The sequence below is a fragment of the Ictidomys tridecemlineatus genome, chromosome 1 (genome assembly GCF_052094955.1).
Source record: "Ictidomys tridecemlineatus isolate mIctTri1 chromosome 1, mIctTri1.hap1, whole genome shotgun sequence".
Lineage (NCBI taxonomy): Eukaryota > Metazoa > Chordata > Mammalia > Rodentia > Sciuridae > Ictidomys > Ictidomys tridecemlineatus.
Window position 1 is genome coordinate 221,603,534 of NC_135477.1, and position 12,623 is coordinate 221,616,156.

Below are 12,623 nucleotides of genomic sequence, written 5' to 3' on the forward strand. Positions count from 1 at the left end.
TATTGGATGACAAAATTTCTTGGCTGGCTTATGCCTTGCTAAACTAGGTCTGATTCTAGCATTGTTAGTGGCTGTTTGTTCAAAAAAAACAGAAATTGTCTTTGATTTGATCTTCTTTTTCCCTTTGCCTTTCCTTTCCTTCTTTCCCCTTTCACTCCCTCTACCCTTCTTTCCTCCTTCCTTCCCTCCCTTTCTCCTTTTTGGTAACAGGTAACAAAAGAATCAGATCTTCATTTAATAAAAACTTGATGTTTTATTTCCTTATATGTTGTCCCCCCTCCCAAAAAAAGCAGAGAAACAAGTTTATAAACTCTTAATTTCTCTACAAAAATCAAATTAAGTTAAAGCTATAGGACTCAAATGCTCTTTCCTTGAAACTGGGGATTAAACCTAGGGACACTATCACTCAGATACACCTCCAACCCTTTAAAAATTCTTTTGAGACAGGGCCTTGCCCAGGCTGGCCTTGAACTGTGTGTGATCCTCCTGCCTCAGCCTCCCGAGTCATTGGGATTGCAGGCGTATACCACAGTGCCAGGCTCAAATAATCTTTTTAAAACAGCTCCTCCTGGGCTGGGGTTGTGGCTCAGTGGTAGAGCACTTGCCTCACATGTGTGAGGCACTGGATTCGATTCTTCAGCACTACATGTGAATAAAATAAAGGTCTATCAACAAACTAAAAAAATTTGACTTCTCCTTTCTGAATTCCACTACTTCTTAGTACAGTGTCTGAACATAGTTCAATAAATTTTAGCCATTAGATTTTTAAAAAACAGTATTTTAACATTAAAAATTCACTCAAAAAAAGCTAATGATGGGATAGGAGTATAGCTGAAGCTTAGTGTGTGCAAGGTTTCAGAACAAAAAACAAAGAAAAAAGTTAATGTGGGTACAGTTACTATAGACAATAACATTTGATTTTCAAAGGGAAGGAAAAAGAATTGCTATTTCCCTTCCATTTTGATTAAGATTATCAAAATCATCAAAATAATTGAGATGCTTATTATATTACCTTTAAAAAATCTAATAAAATAGTCTTATAATTCCAAAATAAAATAGTGAACAGAGCTAAGGACTTTTTATGTTCACAGCACCACCTTCAGGAAAGAAAAGTGTTCTTTTAATTTATTCCATATGCATCCTTTGAGGAGGCTAGACCAAGTACCTAAACAGGTGTGATAATAATAATGTTTTAGTTTGTCATGATAATGTCTGTTATTTCATTGTTTTGGGAGGTACCAGGGATTGAACTTGGGGGCACTTGACCACTGAGCCACATCCCCAGCCCTATTTTGTATTTTATTTCGAGACAGGGTTTACTGAGTTGCTTAGCACCTCTCTGTTGCTGACGCTGGCTTTGAATTCGAGGTCATCCTGTCTCAGCCTCCGGAGCTGATGGGTTACAGGTGTGTGCTAGTGCTCCCAGCTGATAATGTCTATTCTCAATCTTTCAGCCTTACTGTGTTCAATTTAGAAGAACAACCTGTGAGCCTAACTTTTGCAATGAGGCATTGAAAAAAATGGGTTAGAGATGAAATGTATATGATTTCTAATTTATTCTGTTTGGAATACCAAATTTAGATAATCATATGTAAATTTATGGGAATTTTATAAATCTCCAGGAGATTTAAGGGTCTCCATTGATAATCTGTTCTTTTAACCAGTCTCATAAGGAAATCTTCAATTATATAAATAATGGGATTAAGCAATTACTCACTTTAAATACCAGAAATGGTACCCAGTGAATGAACAATTAGTTGAGGAGGCCAGTGTGAGTCAGATTAGATAGCAGACAGCCTGAGGGAAGAGAAGGGAAAAAGCTACTAAAACTCTCTAGGGCTGCATTGTCTTTTAATACGGTAGCCACCAGCCACCTGTGGCTATTGAATGAACACTTGAGATCTAGATGGTAAGAATTGAGGTGTGTTGTAATTGTAGAATACCCACAGGATTTTGAAGAACTAAAAAATAAAATATATCATTAACAATTTTGTATTGATGACATGTTTAGGAATTATATATATGTGTGTGTATGTATATATATGTATATATTTTGTTGTTGTTGTTGTTTGTTTTGTTTTGTTTTGTACCAGGGATTGAACTCAGGGACACTCAACCACTGAGCCACATCCTCAGCACTATTTTGTATTTTATTTAGAGACAGGGTCTCACTGAGTTGCTCAGTGTCTCGCCATCGCTGAGGCTGGCTTTGTACTTGCAATCCTCCTGCTTCAGCCTCCTGAGCTGCTGGAATTACAGGCATGCGCTACCAGGCCTAACTGAAATAATAATATTTTATGTACATATTCAGTTAAATAAAATGTTTTAAAATTAATTTTACCTACTTAATTTTATATTTATAAAATATTTATATATTTATATTCATAAATATAAAATTAAAATATATTTATAAAACCTTGGCTATCACAAGTTTAAATATGTGGCCTAAATTTTATTTCTATTTGCCACTTATGCTCTGGGGCATATGAATTATAGTGGAAGCAGCACTCAATCACAATAGGTGTTTTGAGCACACGACATGTGTTTGGTGCTGTACTAAGTGCTCATAAGAAAGCTGTATGGTAAAGTTCTCTGATTACTCCTGTTTTTACCTGGTAATTGAGGCTGACATTAAATAACTCTCTAAGATATCATAGCTAGTAAGTAGAATAGGTATTTGAAGTAATTTGATTCTATTCTAGACTACACTCTACACCTATCTGGAATAACCTTTACTTGAAATCATAGAATGCAGAAAAATATAGAGAAGAAATTAATTCAAACTCACAATAGCTGGGAGATATGAGGCCAAGAAAAGTTAGGTGACTTGACTGAGATCTATTGTAGTTGAGTCTCATGTGACTTATATCCTCATTTGCTGTGGGTTGAATCATTAATACATCCTAAGCAGGAAAAGATGAGACTGTCAGGAGAGCAAATGATTTGAGGGGTGGATATGTTCTGAAAGATCAAGAGAGGAAGTGATGGGTAAGAGCAGAAATTAACTAGGTCAAGGAGGAGGGACATTAAGAGGGAAAAATACACAATGAACTCTAGATGAAAAGGAGTACAACTCTTTCAAGGGAGAATGCAAGGGCAAGTGCGGATCCAGAGCAGGCTGCTGAGGCAGGCTTTTAGGTCTTATTAAAATGAATCTGCTTTTTTGTTCACTTGTTTTGTTTTGTTTTTTTTTGCTGTCCTGGGGACTGACGCAGGGCTTTGTACATACTATGCGAGTGCTCTACCAAGGATTCTAGCTTTTGGGAAGTCAGAAACAGTGGAGTGACATGATCTTATTAATCTGCTCTTAAATGAGATCACTATGGGCTTTACTGTTAAAAAAAAAAAAATAGAGTCGGAAGCAGGCTGCTATGGCTGTTGTTAGAAGCAAGTGATTTTCATCTCCAGCAGCCTCTGTGCAGTTTCATGGCATGGATTTACTTAAGGGAAAATGCCACACATTTGGATACAGTCTTAGGACTTTTGTAACTGATGAGAGAGCAATAGGAATGTAGTATTATTGTCCTGCATATGAATATATGGTGGTGCTTTTTAATCATTACCTCTCTCCTTCCTCCATAACAATATTTGGAAGAATATGTTTTTTGATTTTTTTAAGGATAATACAGATTTTTATATTTGGCCCAATGAAGTGTTATTTTGGTAACTGATGGATTGCTCATAGCCTGTGAAAGTTGTTTTAGACTTTGATATTGCTCCCAGACATGTTGACTCTTTTTCAAATCATATAAATATTTGGGATGATAGAAAAATATATTAGAAACAACAAATACACAATAAAATACAAATGACAAGCCATAACAGCTAATGGGCTAGCTACTAAATTGAAAAGATGGACTCTATAATATCCTACATGTAATTTTTCAAAGATAAAATTCGGCCAGGTGGCACACATTTGTAATCCCAGCAGCTCAGGAGGATGAGGCAGGAGGATCCTGAGTTCAAAGCCAGCTTCAGCAACTTAGTGAGGCCCTAAGCAACTCAGTGAGACCCTGTCTCTAAAATATTAAAAAGGGTTAGGGATGTGGCTTAGTGGCTAAGCACCCCTGGGTTCAATCCCTAGTACCAATAAATAATTGAATAATTAATAAAAATTTGGTAATTTTTCTCTTCTCTTTTTTTGTGTGTAGATGTGTGGTTCTGGAGATTGAACCCTTGCCTTCATGAATGCTAGGCAAGACCTCTACCACTGAGCTACATCTCCAGCCCTAAGGGTAAAATTTGGACCATTAATTATTCCATATACCTCATTTGATTTCAAATAATGTTTGTTAGAATGCTTAAGATATAATTTCTACATGGATCCAAGTCATATTTGTGTTGTGATTCATGTAGACTTATGTATTTGAGTGAACATTTAAAAACTTAAGTACTATATATGGATTAAGTTTTTTCAAAGATATGAGATATTCTCATGTTCAAATTAATAAAGGTAAACTTATAGTTTTAAAAATAATTTCAATTTTTAAAAATGTAGTAACTAAAACAATTTAAAAAATAGCTAATATCCTCATGAGGGAAAAACCTCATTTAATCAAAAGATCAGTATACTAAAAAACAGAAGAAATGATAAAACCATAATATATTCTGATATTTCTGGATCTTAGTGTTAAGAGTAAAGATGAAGAAAGTGGAACAAACTGAAAATGAAATTGAGAAGGAGTTAGTGAAGCTCTTACAGGCTGTGGAGATGATCAGTCTAGAGATTTCTTCTTTACTCAAGAAAAACTAAGTTTCCCTCTTTTCTGTCTACCACTGCATCCCACAAATTATTAAAAGGATAAAAGACAAAGGCTTAGTCTTTGAAAATGCCTTAGTTTGCCTAGTAAGATTGTACAGAATTTAAAACAAAAACAAATCAAAGAGAAAGGCTTTTCTTGATATGACATATTTCATTAATGCTAAAATATATGTTGTAAGCAAAATATAAGTGAACATAATTTTTTTTGTATCAGAAATCAGAACATTATAGGCCAGTTGTACTTTGAACACATGGTTTCAATTAGAATAAAGGAGGTATAATGGCTTAAAAGGAATTACAACAAAATCCTCAAGCAATGTAAGTTTTATTTATTTAGAATGCAAAATTTTAATGCATTTTTGGGCTTTTTGATTCTGATATGTCATATTTGAATTAACTGACTTTTTTTAATATTTATTTTTTATTTCTCGGCGGACACAACATCTTTGTTTGTATGAACATCTTTGTTTGTATGTGGTGCTGAGGATCCAACCCCGGGCCGCACACATGCCAGGCGAGCGCGCTACCGAGCGTGCTACCGCTTGAGCCACATCCCCAGCCCCAGAATTAACTGAATTTTAATGAAGGTAGTTAAATGATTTTACTATTTAGAAATAAATTTAATAAACTGAATAGTCAGGAAATTGAAGTAATAATTTCAACAATGTTAATATTTTACAAACCCCTGTGGGTTAACAAAATTTCAATGACATCTAAATTTCTAGCCTGTCTGGTGGTGCACACCTGTAATCCCATTTACTCAGAAAGCTGAGGCAAGAGAGTTTGTAAATTTGAGGCCCGCCTCAGCAATTTAGCAGGACTCTGTCTTTATAACAAACAAATTAAGAGCTATCTGTAGATATCTTGAAGTCAGACTGTGAAAATGATATAAAGGGAAACAAAAATTCTGTGGCCTTATAGGACTCAGTTCCCTGCTCTCATGATATTCTGTTACCTAAGGGTATGTATAATATTCATTCCTAGAAAGCAAAATGCTTAACCATTTTCACTAACTATGTTTAAATAAAACATTTTATTGAGATAATTGTAGATCCAAATCAGTTTTAAGAAATATGGTGTGATTCTGTTCATCTGTTACCCACTTTATTTGATCATAACATCTTGCAAAACCACAGTACAATATTATAACCATTGACATTGATAGAATTCAATGACTTTATTCAAGTCTTTCCCAGTTTTACTAATACTCATTTTCATGCACATGCATTTAGTTCTATACATTCTTTCACATGGGTAGGTTCTGTGTATTTACCTCCAAATTCAATATTCAGAACTACCAATCTGCTTTCCAGTTCCAAAATTTTGTCTTTTCAAAAGTATATCTATGTGGAGTCATACAGTATATAACCTTTTGGGATTGGCCTTCCCCTCCACCCCCCAGCATAGTTCCCTGGAGATTAAAGATAGTTTGTCCTTTTTATTATTGAGTAGTACACCATGGTATGGATATATCACTGTTTAACCATTCACCTGTGGGAGGTCACCTGGGTTGTATGTATCCAGCTTTTTGCTATTACAAATAACTTCCAGCTAATTTTTAAACAGATGAAGGAAATTTTGGCATTATTTCAGTTGTTTGCAATTTTTGGTGATTGGCTCTTACCTTTTGCAAAGTTTTCCCCTAAATTTCTTTTCTACTTGATATTCATTCCAACATGTGTATTATTACTGCTATTTTGCAGATGAGGAAACTGAGGTTTTAGAAGGGATTGTTAAATGACTTGGCCAAGTTCACACAGCTAGTAGATGGAAAAACTAGGATTCCAACAGATCCTCTGACTCCAAAGCCTGTGTTCTTTCTACAAGTCTGTGCTACAAAGGAGCAAAAGGGCAGAGGGTGTGATTTTTATGTCAGTCTAGGCTTAAAGGAGGTAATACAATTCTACAGAAATAAAAAGCAGAAACCTAACATATGTTTTGGAAGATGCTCTTCAGGGTCTCTAGCATTCGTACATGTCTTGCTGGATATGCTAAGGATGACCCTTTATTGTTTCTCAGAATTGACTTGCAGCAAGCCACCCTGAGGGCTGAAGTAACCTGGGACAAAAAACAACCTTGTTATTGCTTACTATAAAAGCATGAATTCTCCAAGCTAAGCGTTCCTCTCTTCTCTAATGCAGTCTACAGTGGGAGTAGGCATATATATTTGGGCCTTCTGCATCACCTCTGTGGGATATGGGAGCAAAGTGAATTGATGTAATCAGATGCTCATGCCTCTTGCTGTTTTGTAATAAAGCTTTTTGTCTCTGACCCAGGTTTCGTGTATCTTCTGCTAACTTCCACGAAACAGTAATAGGCTAATTTATTAGATTATAATTAGGATAAAATCAAATCCCAGACCCAAAAGTTTGTATCTAAACGTCTCTGTAGCCCCTGGAAAACTTGGGAAAAGAAGGTACACAATCAAGCAGTCACAAGATAGTTAAAAAAGAAAAAGCTGGATTTTAAATTAATCAACTTTTGGCATGGATTTATTTAAACTGCCCCTTGAACTCTTCACCCTATGGCTTTGTAAAAGAAGACTTTTAGTGCTTCAGGCTCCAAATTGCTCCTTGGGTGGTACTCTAGCGCTCCTTGTATGTTAAGCTCAGGAATGCAAACTTCTCATGTGTTGGGGGCTACTTTTTCAGTGGGTCTTAGTGTTGTCATGATCATGTGTGTTAAGAGGTTGATTGACTGATTCCTGACAGTTTCCCAGTCAGGAAGTACTGTGAGGAAACACTACTTGGTAATTTATTAGCTGCAATGATAGGGCAGAGCTCCTTCTCTCTTGTCTCCTCCTTTATAAGTCACTAGACTTTAAGAGAGGAGTAACCAGACCAGTTATCACACTGCAAAATTTATGTCTGGGGCAGGTGGGCAAAGCATGTTTCCTCCATATTGCAGAATAAAGCTCTCTCTGCCTTCCTGATGTCAAAAACAAAACAAAACAAAAAAGTTAATGACAGAGCAATAGTGTTTCCTGGAGCCAAACCCAACTGTTCTCACCACTTCAGTTCAATTCTAGTTCTCCAGAAGTGTTCTTAATTAATAGCAATTATGGGGTACTTACATTAAGTAAGCTCAAGTCTGGTGAAAAAGCTGGAATGAATTCATTTACAATTAAGAAACATATAGCTGTCTAGAGTAGGGGTGCTTCCTTGTTAGGGGCAAGTCTTCCCAGGCTTCAGCTCAAGTCATAAATCAGTTGCTTGGTGAACACAGAACTGAATACATTTACATGTAAATGTGTAATCTCTATAGTGACATAACCATCTAACTAAAGCAGCCATACAGATTACTCTTGATTTACTAAATTTCTATCTAAAAATTGGTGTGGAAGTTTAGAAATCACTCATAATATTTATTGACCACCTATTAGGTCAGACACTTAAACTACATGTAAATTCTGAATGTGCAGATCTGTTTTCTCAACAAGTGCTTTTTTATTTTTAAAATATTTATTTAGTTGTATATGAACACACAGTATATTTTTATGTGGTGCTGGGGATTGAACCCAGTACCTCACACATGCAAGGCAAGCACTTTACCACTGAGCTACAAACTCAGCCCCAACAAGTGCTTTATAATGACTTATTTATTATCCAAATGCCCTTTTTAGTTCATCATTTAACCAACATTACTTCATCCCCAAAGAATAAAATTTATACTTTTAGGGATTTTATATTTTCTCTCTTGATCCTCATCATAAATGTGTATAATAATCATCTCATTTTACAGTTGAGAAACCTGAAACTTAAAGGAGCCAAATAACATGTTTCAAGTTACACAATTAGCAAGTAGCAGCCCTGGGACCTGCCTTACTCCATGGAACCTTTGCTTTCCATTCTACAAAGATCCAGATTGATTCAAGGAACAAATTATTGAGCGCCAACCAAATGCAAAGCTCACTATGTGCAAAGTACTGAGCCAATCTCCAAAGAGGACAAAATGGGTAGAAAAGATCCTGTATTCTTAGACCTTGCAATATAGTGGGGAACACACATACACACATTCATACACACACATACACACACACACACACACACGAATTAAGCAGATTAGAGGTCAAATAATAGGCTATGGGAGCATAAAGAAGATAAAAAATCTAGCTAGCAGAATTTGAGAAGGCTTTTTGGAAAAGGTAGCTGAAATCTGAATGAAAAGATTTTGCCAGGAGAATATGGAGAAAAAGTCAAAAAGTGAGGCAGCATCAACAAAGATCTGAAGGCAGTGGGGAACTGGACATCAACTACATTGTGGGGATAGAAGGTATTGGAGGCATTGTGGGAGATGAGAATGGCAGAGATAAGTTCAATTATAGAGGGCTTTTTGTGTGAGTCAGAGAAGTAGGAATTTAACTTTATATGTAAGGCAAGGATATCCGGCAGGGGAAGATTGCTCAAAACAATTTTCTTCTTCTTCTGGATCTCCACTATTTTGCATAGTGGAGAGCACTTTCTAGAAGCAAATAAATATGTTAAATTAATGGACTGGAAAAGGAATAGACTGGAGGTTGAGTTATCACGTTATTGTTATTATCTGAGAAGATGGCAGATGTAATCAACATCACAGAGGGAAAAATGACTGTCTGATCAGAAAGATAGTTAATTGGCTCTTGGTAACAGGGCGCATACATAGGAAGTATAGATAGATGATCTGGGTAGAATAGGAATAGAAAAGATTCTTCCCTCGATTAAGTTGCTTTTGAAGTGCTGGTAGAATATGCAGTTTTTCTGGTAGCTGGGAGAAATGTAGATTTTTTTGGGTCCAGAGCATTCACCAGCCAGCTTTTCTTTGAAGAAGTCATCCTCACATTATGTCTGATTTTATCTATTGCATTAACACATTTTTTGAACCAATTTCAGTTTGATGTTCTCCTTACATTGCCTTAAAATTGTGAGGAGCTGTCTTATTCGGGTAGTAAACTACCCTAAGGAGAAAGTGGGGAGAAAAGCATTAAAGAAAATGAGGGGTTGGAGGTGAAGTGATCTGATTACCATGCTTTAAAAGCTGGGCAGACTTGACTCTCCGTCTTCTTTAACTGGGGTATGGATGTAGAAATAAAATTTAAAGGACAAACCCTGTACTTAGGAATCAGGGAGTAATCGAATAGCATATACACTAACTATACCAACCCCCATCACAAAATAAGCCACATAACTCCAGGTGTCCGATTACTTTATTGACTACTCTTCTGACTGGAGCGTATATATTGCAAGTTCAAGGTTTGGGAGATCTACTGTTAGTAGCGCTATTTTGAGCTATATTACGCTGGGGAGCTGACACGCCCTAAGAATTTGGTAGTCTGGGACACGAGGAGGATTTCCTTTCCCTTCTCTTCCCTTTGTGGCGACCTCCTCGCTTCACCAGAGAGAGGCTGCCCGCAGCTTTCCCCTTGGTCCAGTCCTTCCCTAGCCCACACCCACTGCAGCTGTACCAGCCCAGCCGCGTGGCACTTTCCCTCAGACACCCCCAGCTCCGCTGCAACCGCCCCCCCATCCAGGCGGGGCACGTGCCCCTGGTACCGTTGAAGCAAACTCCAACCGTCCCTTTTGTCCAGTAGGCGCGCGCGGGCGGGGCGGGCTGGAGCGCGAGCTGGGGGCGCGAGCCGCGGCGGGCGGGCGGGCAGGCGGGAGCGGGAGCCGGGCGGGGGCCCAGCGAGCGCGAGGTGGGGGGGGGGAGCCCGCGGGTGCAAGTGCGCGCGCGGGACCAGCCTCGAGCCGGCGGGAAGAGCAGCGCGCAGAAGGGGCGCGCGAAGCGGCCGTTGGAGTCGCGGATGGGGAGCTCTCCCGTTTGCACTTGTGATAGTAACTGAATACAGTGAAGTAGAAAAAGCAGAATGATAAGTATAACGGATCCCATTTTATGTGGGTAGATTCCTAGGGCCAAACTGTGTGCGCCCACGGATGTGGGTTAAAGGCACCGAGAATGGTCTGAGGATGCGATGGGGGAGGGAAGAGGTCCGGAGAACGGATGAAGGGAGTTAGCTTTTTACGTTGTATATTTCGGACACATTGAACATTATTATTGAGAATGAACGTATAATTATGCAGTTAAAAAATCAGCATTTGGGAACTTTGGATACCCTCTTGGTTCCCATCCATAGGGATCTGCTTAGTCTCTCAGCAAAGCAAATCTGAGGGTCAAGAAAAATTTTCTGCACTTTTATCTCTCTTCCTCACCGCTCCACCTCTTCTCCTGACACTGAAATCCTTCCCTTTCGCCTTTGCCAAGGAGTCTCCCTCACAGCCCGACCTCTCACATCCTCCCTGCAAATCCGACTCTCAAGGAGGAGATATTTTGAAGCTAGTTAATTACAGGCACAGGAACATTTGAATTGACTTCGTTCCTAAATCATATTTGATAAAAATGGAGATAAATGTTTATAGGATATTTCCATTCCTTCTAAATAGTGTGCCTTAATGTTTTTATTAGAATGACCACATGATAAGATTTTTCTCATTTTGAAACACTTTCAGACTTAGAAAAAAGTTACAGAATTTGTAAAAAGAATTCCATTATTTTCTTCCCACAGCTTCCCCAAATATTGACAATTTCTATAACTGTAGCACGATGATTATAACTAGGAAATTAGCATGACTACTCCTCTTTTAACTAATTTACAGATATTATTCAAGTATACAATTTTCTAACCAGTGTCCCCCCCCACCCCACCGCTCCTTAATCCAGAATTCAATCCAGAATCTTACAATGCACGCAGTTGACATGTCTACATAGTTTCTTTTAATCTGTGACAGTTCTTAGTCTTTCTTATGACTGTGACGCTTTTTGAAGAGTACTGGTCAATTATTTTGTGGAATGTCCTTCAACTTGGATTTGTCTAGTACTTTCTCACAATTAACTTCAGATTATGCATTTTGGGTAAGACTACTACAGAATTGAGTTGTTCTCTTCTCAGTGCACTATATCAGGAGGTACACAATACCAATAGGTCCCATTAATGGTGATGGCTAACTCTGATCACTTGGTTAAGGTAGTATCTGCCAGGTTTGTTTATTGAAAAGTTGTGGGTTTTCTTTTTGTATTTAATTTTAGGGGTCACATATTTTTATTATATGCACAATAATTCAGCACTTATTATTATTATTATTATTATTATTATTTGGTACTAGGGATTGAACTCAGGGGGCACTCAACCACTGAGCCATGTCCCCAGCCCTATTTTGTACTTTATTTTGAGACAGGGTCTCACTGAGTTGCTTAATGCCTGGCTTTTGCAGAGGCTGGCTTTGAATTCAAGATCCTCCTGTCTCAGCCTCCCAAGCCGCTAGGATTATAGGCGTGTGCCACCGCGTTTGGCATTGCCAATGGATGCAATACCTTTTTTTAATTTATTTTTATGTGGTACTGAGGATTGAACCCAGTGCCTCACATGTACTAGGCAAGCTCTCTACCACTGAGCTACAACCCCAGCTCTGCATTCATGATTCTTGATTGCAACAGATTACCGAAGTATTTATCAAATAATGATTCTTCTATTTCTACTATCATGATGGAAATTTAAATCTGAATATTTAAATGCACACTAATTTTAAAGAAAGATTTTTTTTACTATTTTTTTTCTGTTTTGCACTTGAAAGAAAAAGGCATTTGGACACTGCATATGTGTGCTGTGGAATTAATGACTAAAAAGTAATTTATAAATGTATTACAGATAACTTTATTCTAAGGAATGATTTACTGTTCTTGGTACTTGTAAGACCTTGGATTCTAAAAACTCCAATTTATATAGATTTAAGATAATTGAGTTAGTTTTATTCTTTGTACAAAATATGTACATGTAAAATGCACTTAAAATGAAACAAAGATAAAAACAATTTCATATTTCCAACCTATT

At 37.5% G+C, this 12,623-nt stretch overlaps 1 long non-coding RNA gene across 1 annotated transcript; it reads left to right on the top strand.

Moving 5' to 3' along the window:
* Positions 1 to 2,773: 2,773 nt before the first annotated feature.
* Positions 2,774 to 7,031, top strand: LOC144366858 (uncharacterized). The gene is made up of 2 exons (XR_013426005.1): positions 2,774 to 4,235; positions 6,782 to 7,031. It is a non-coding gene; the product is annotated as an uncharacterized LOC144366858 (long non-coding RNA).
* Positions 7,032 to 12,623: the final 5,592 nt, after the last annotated feature.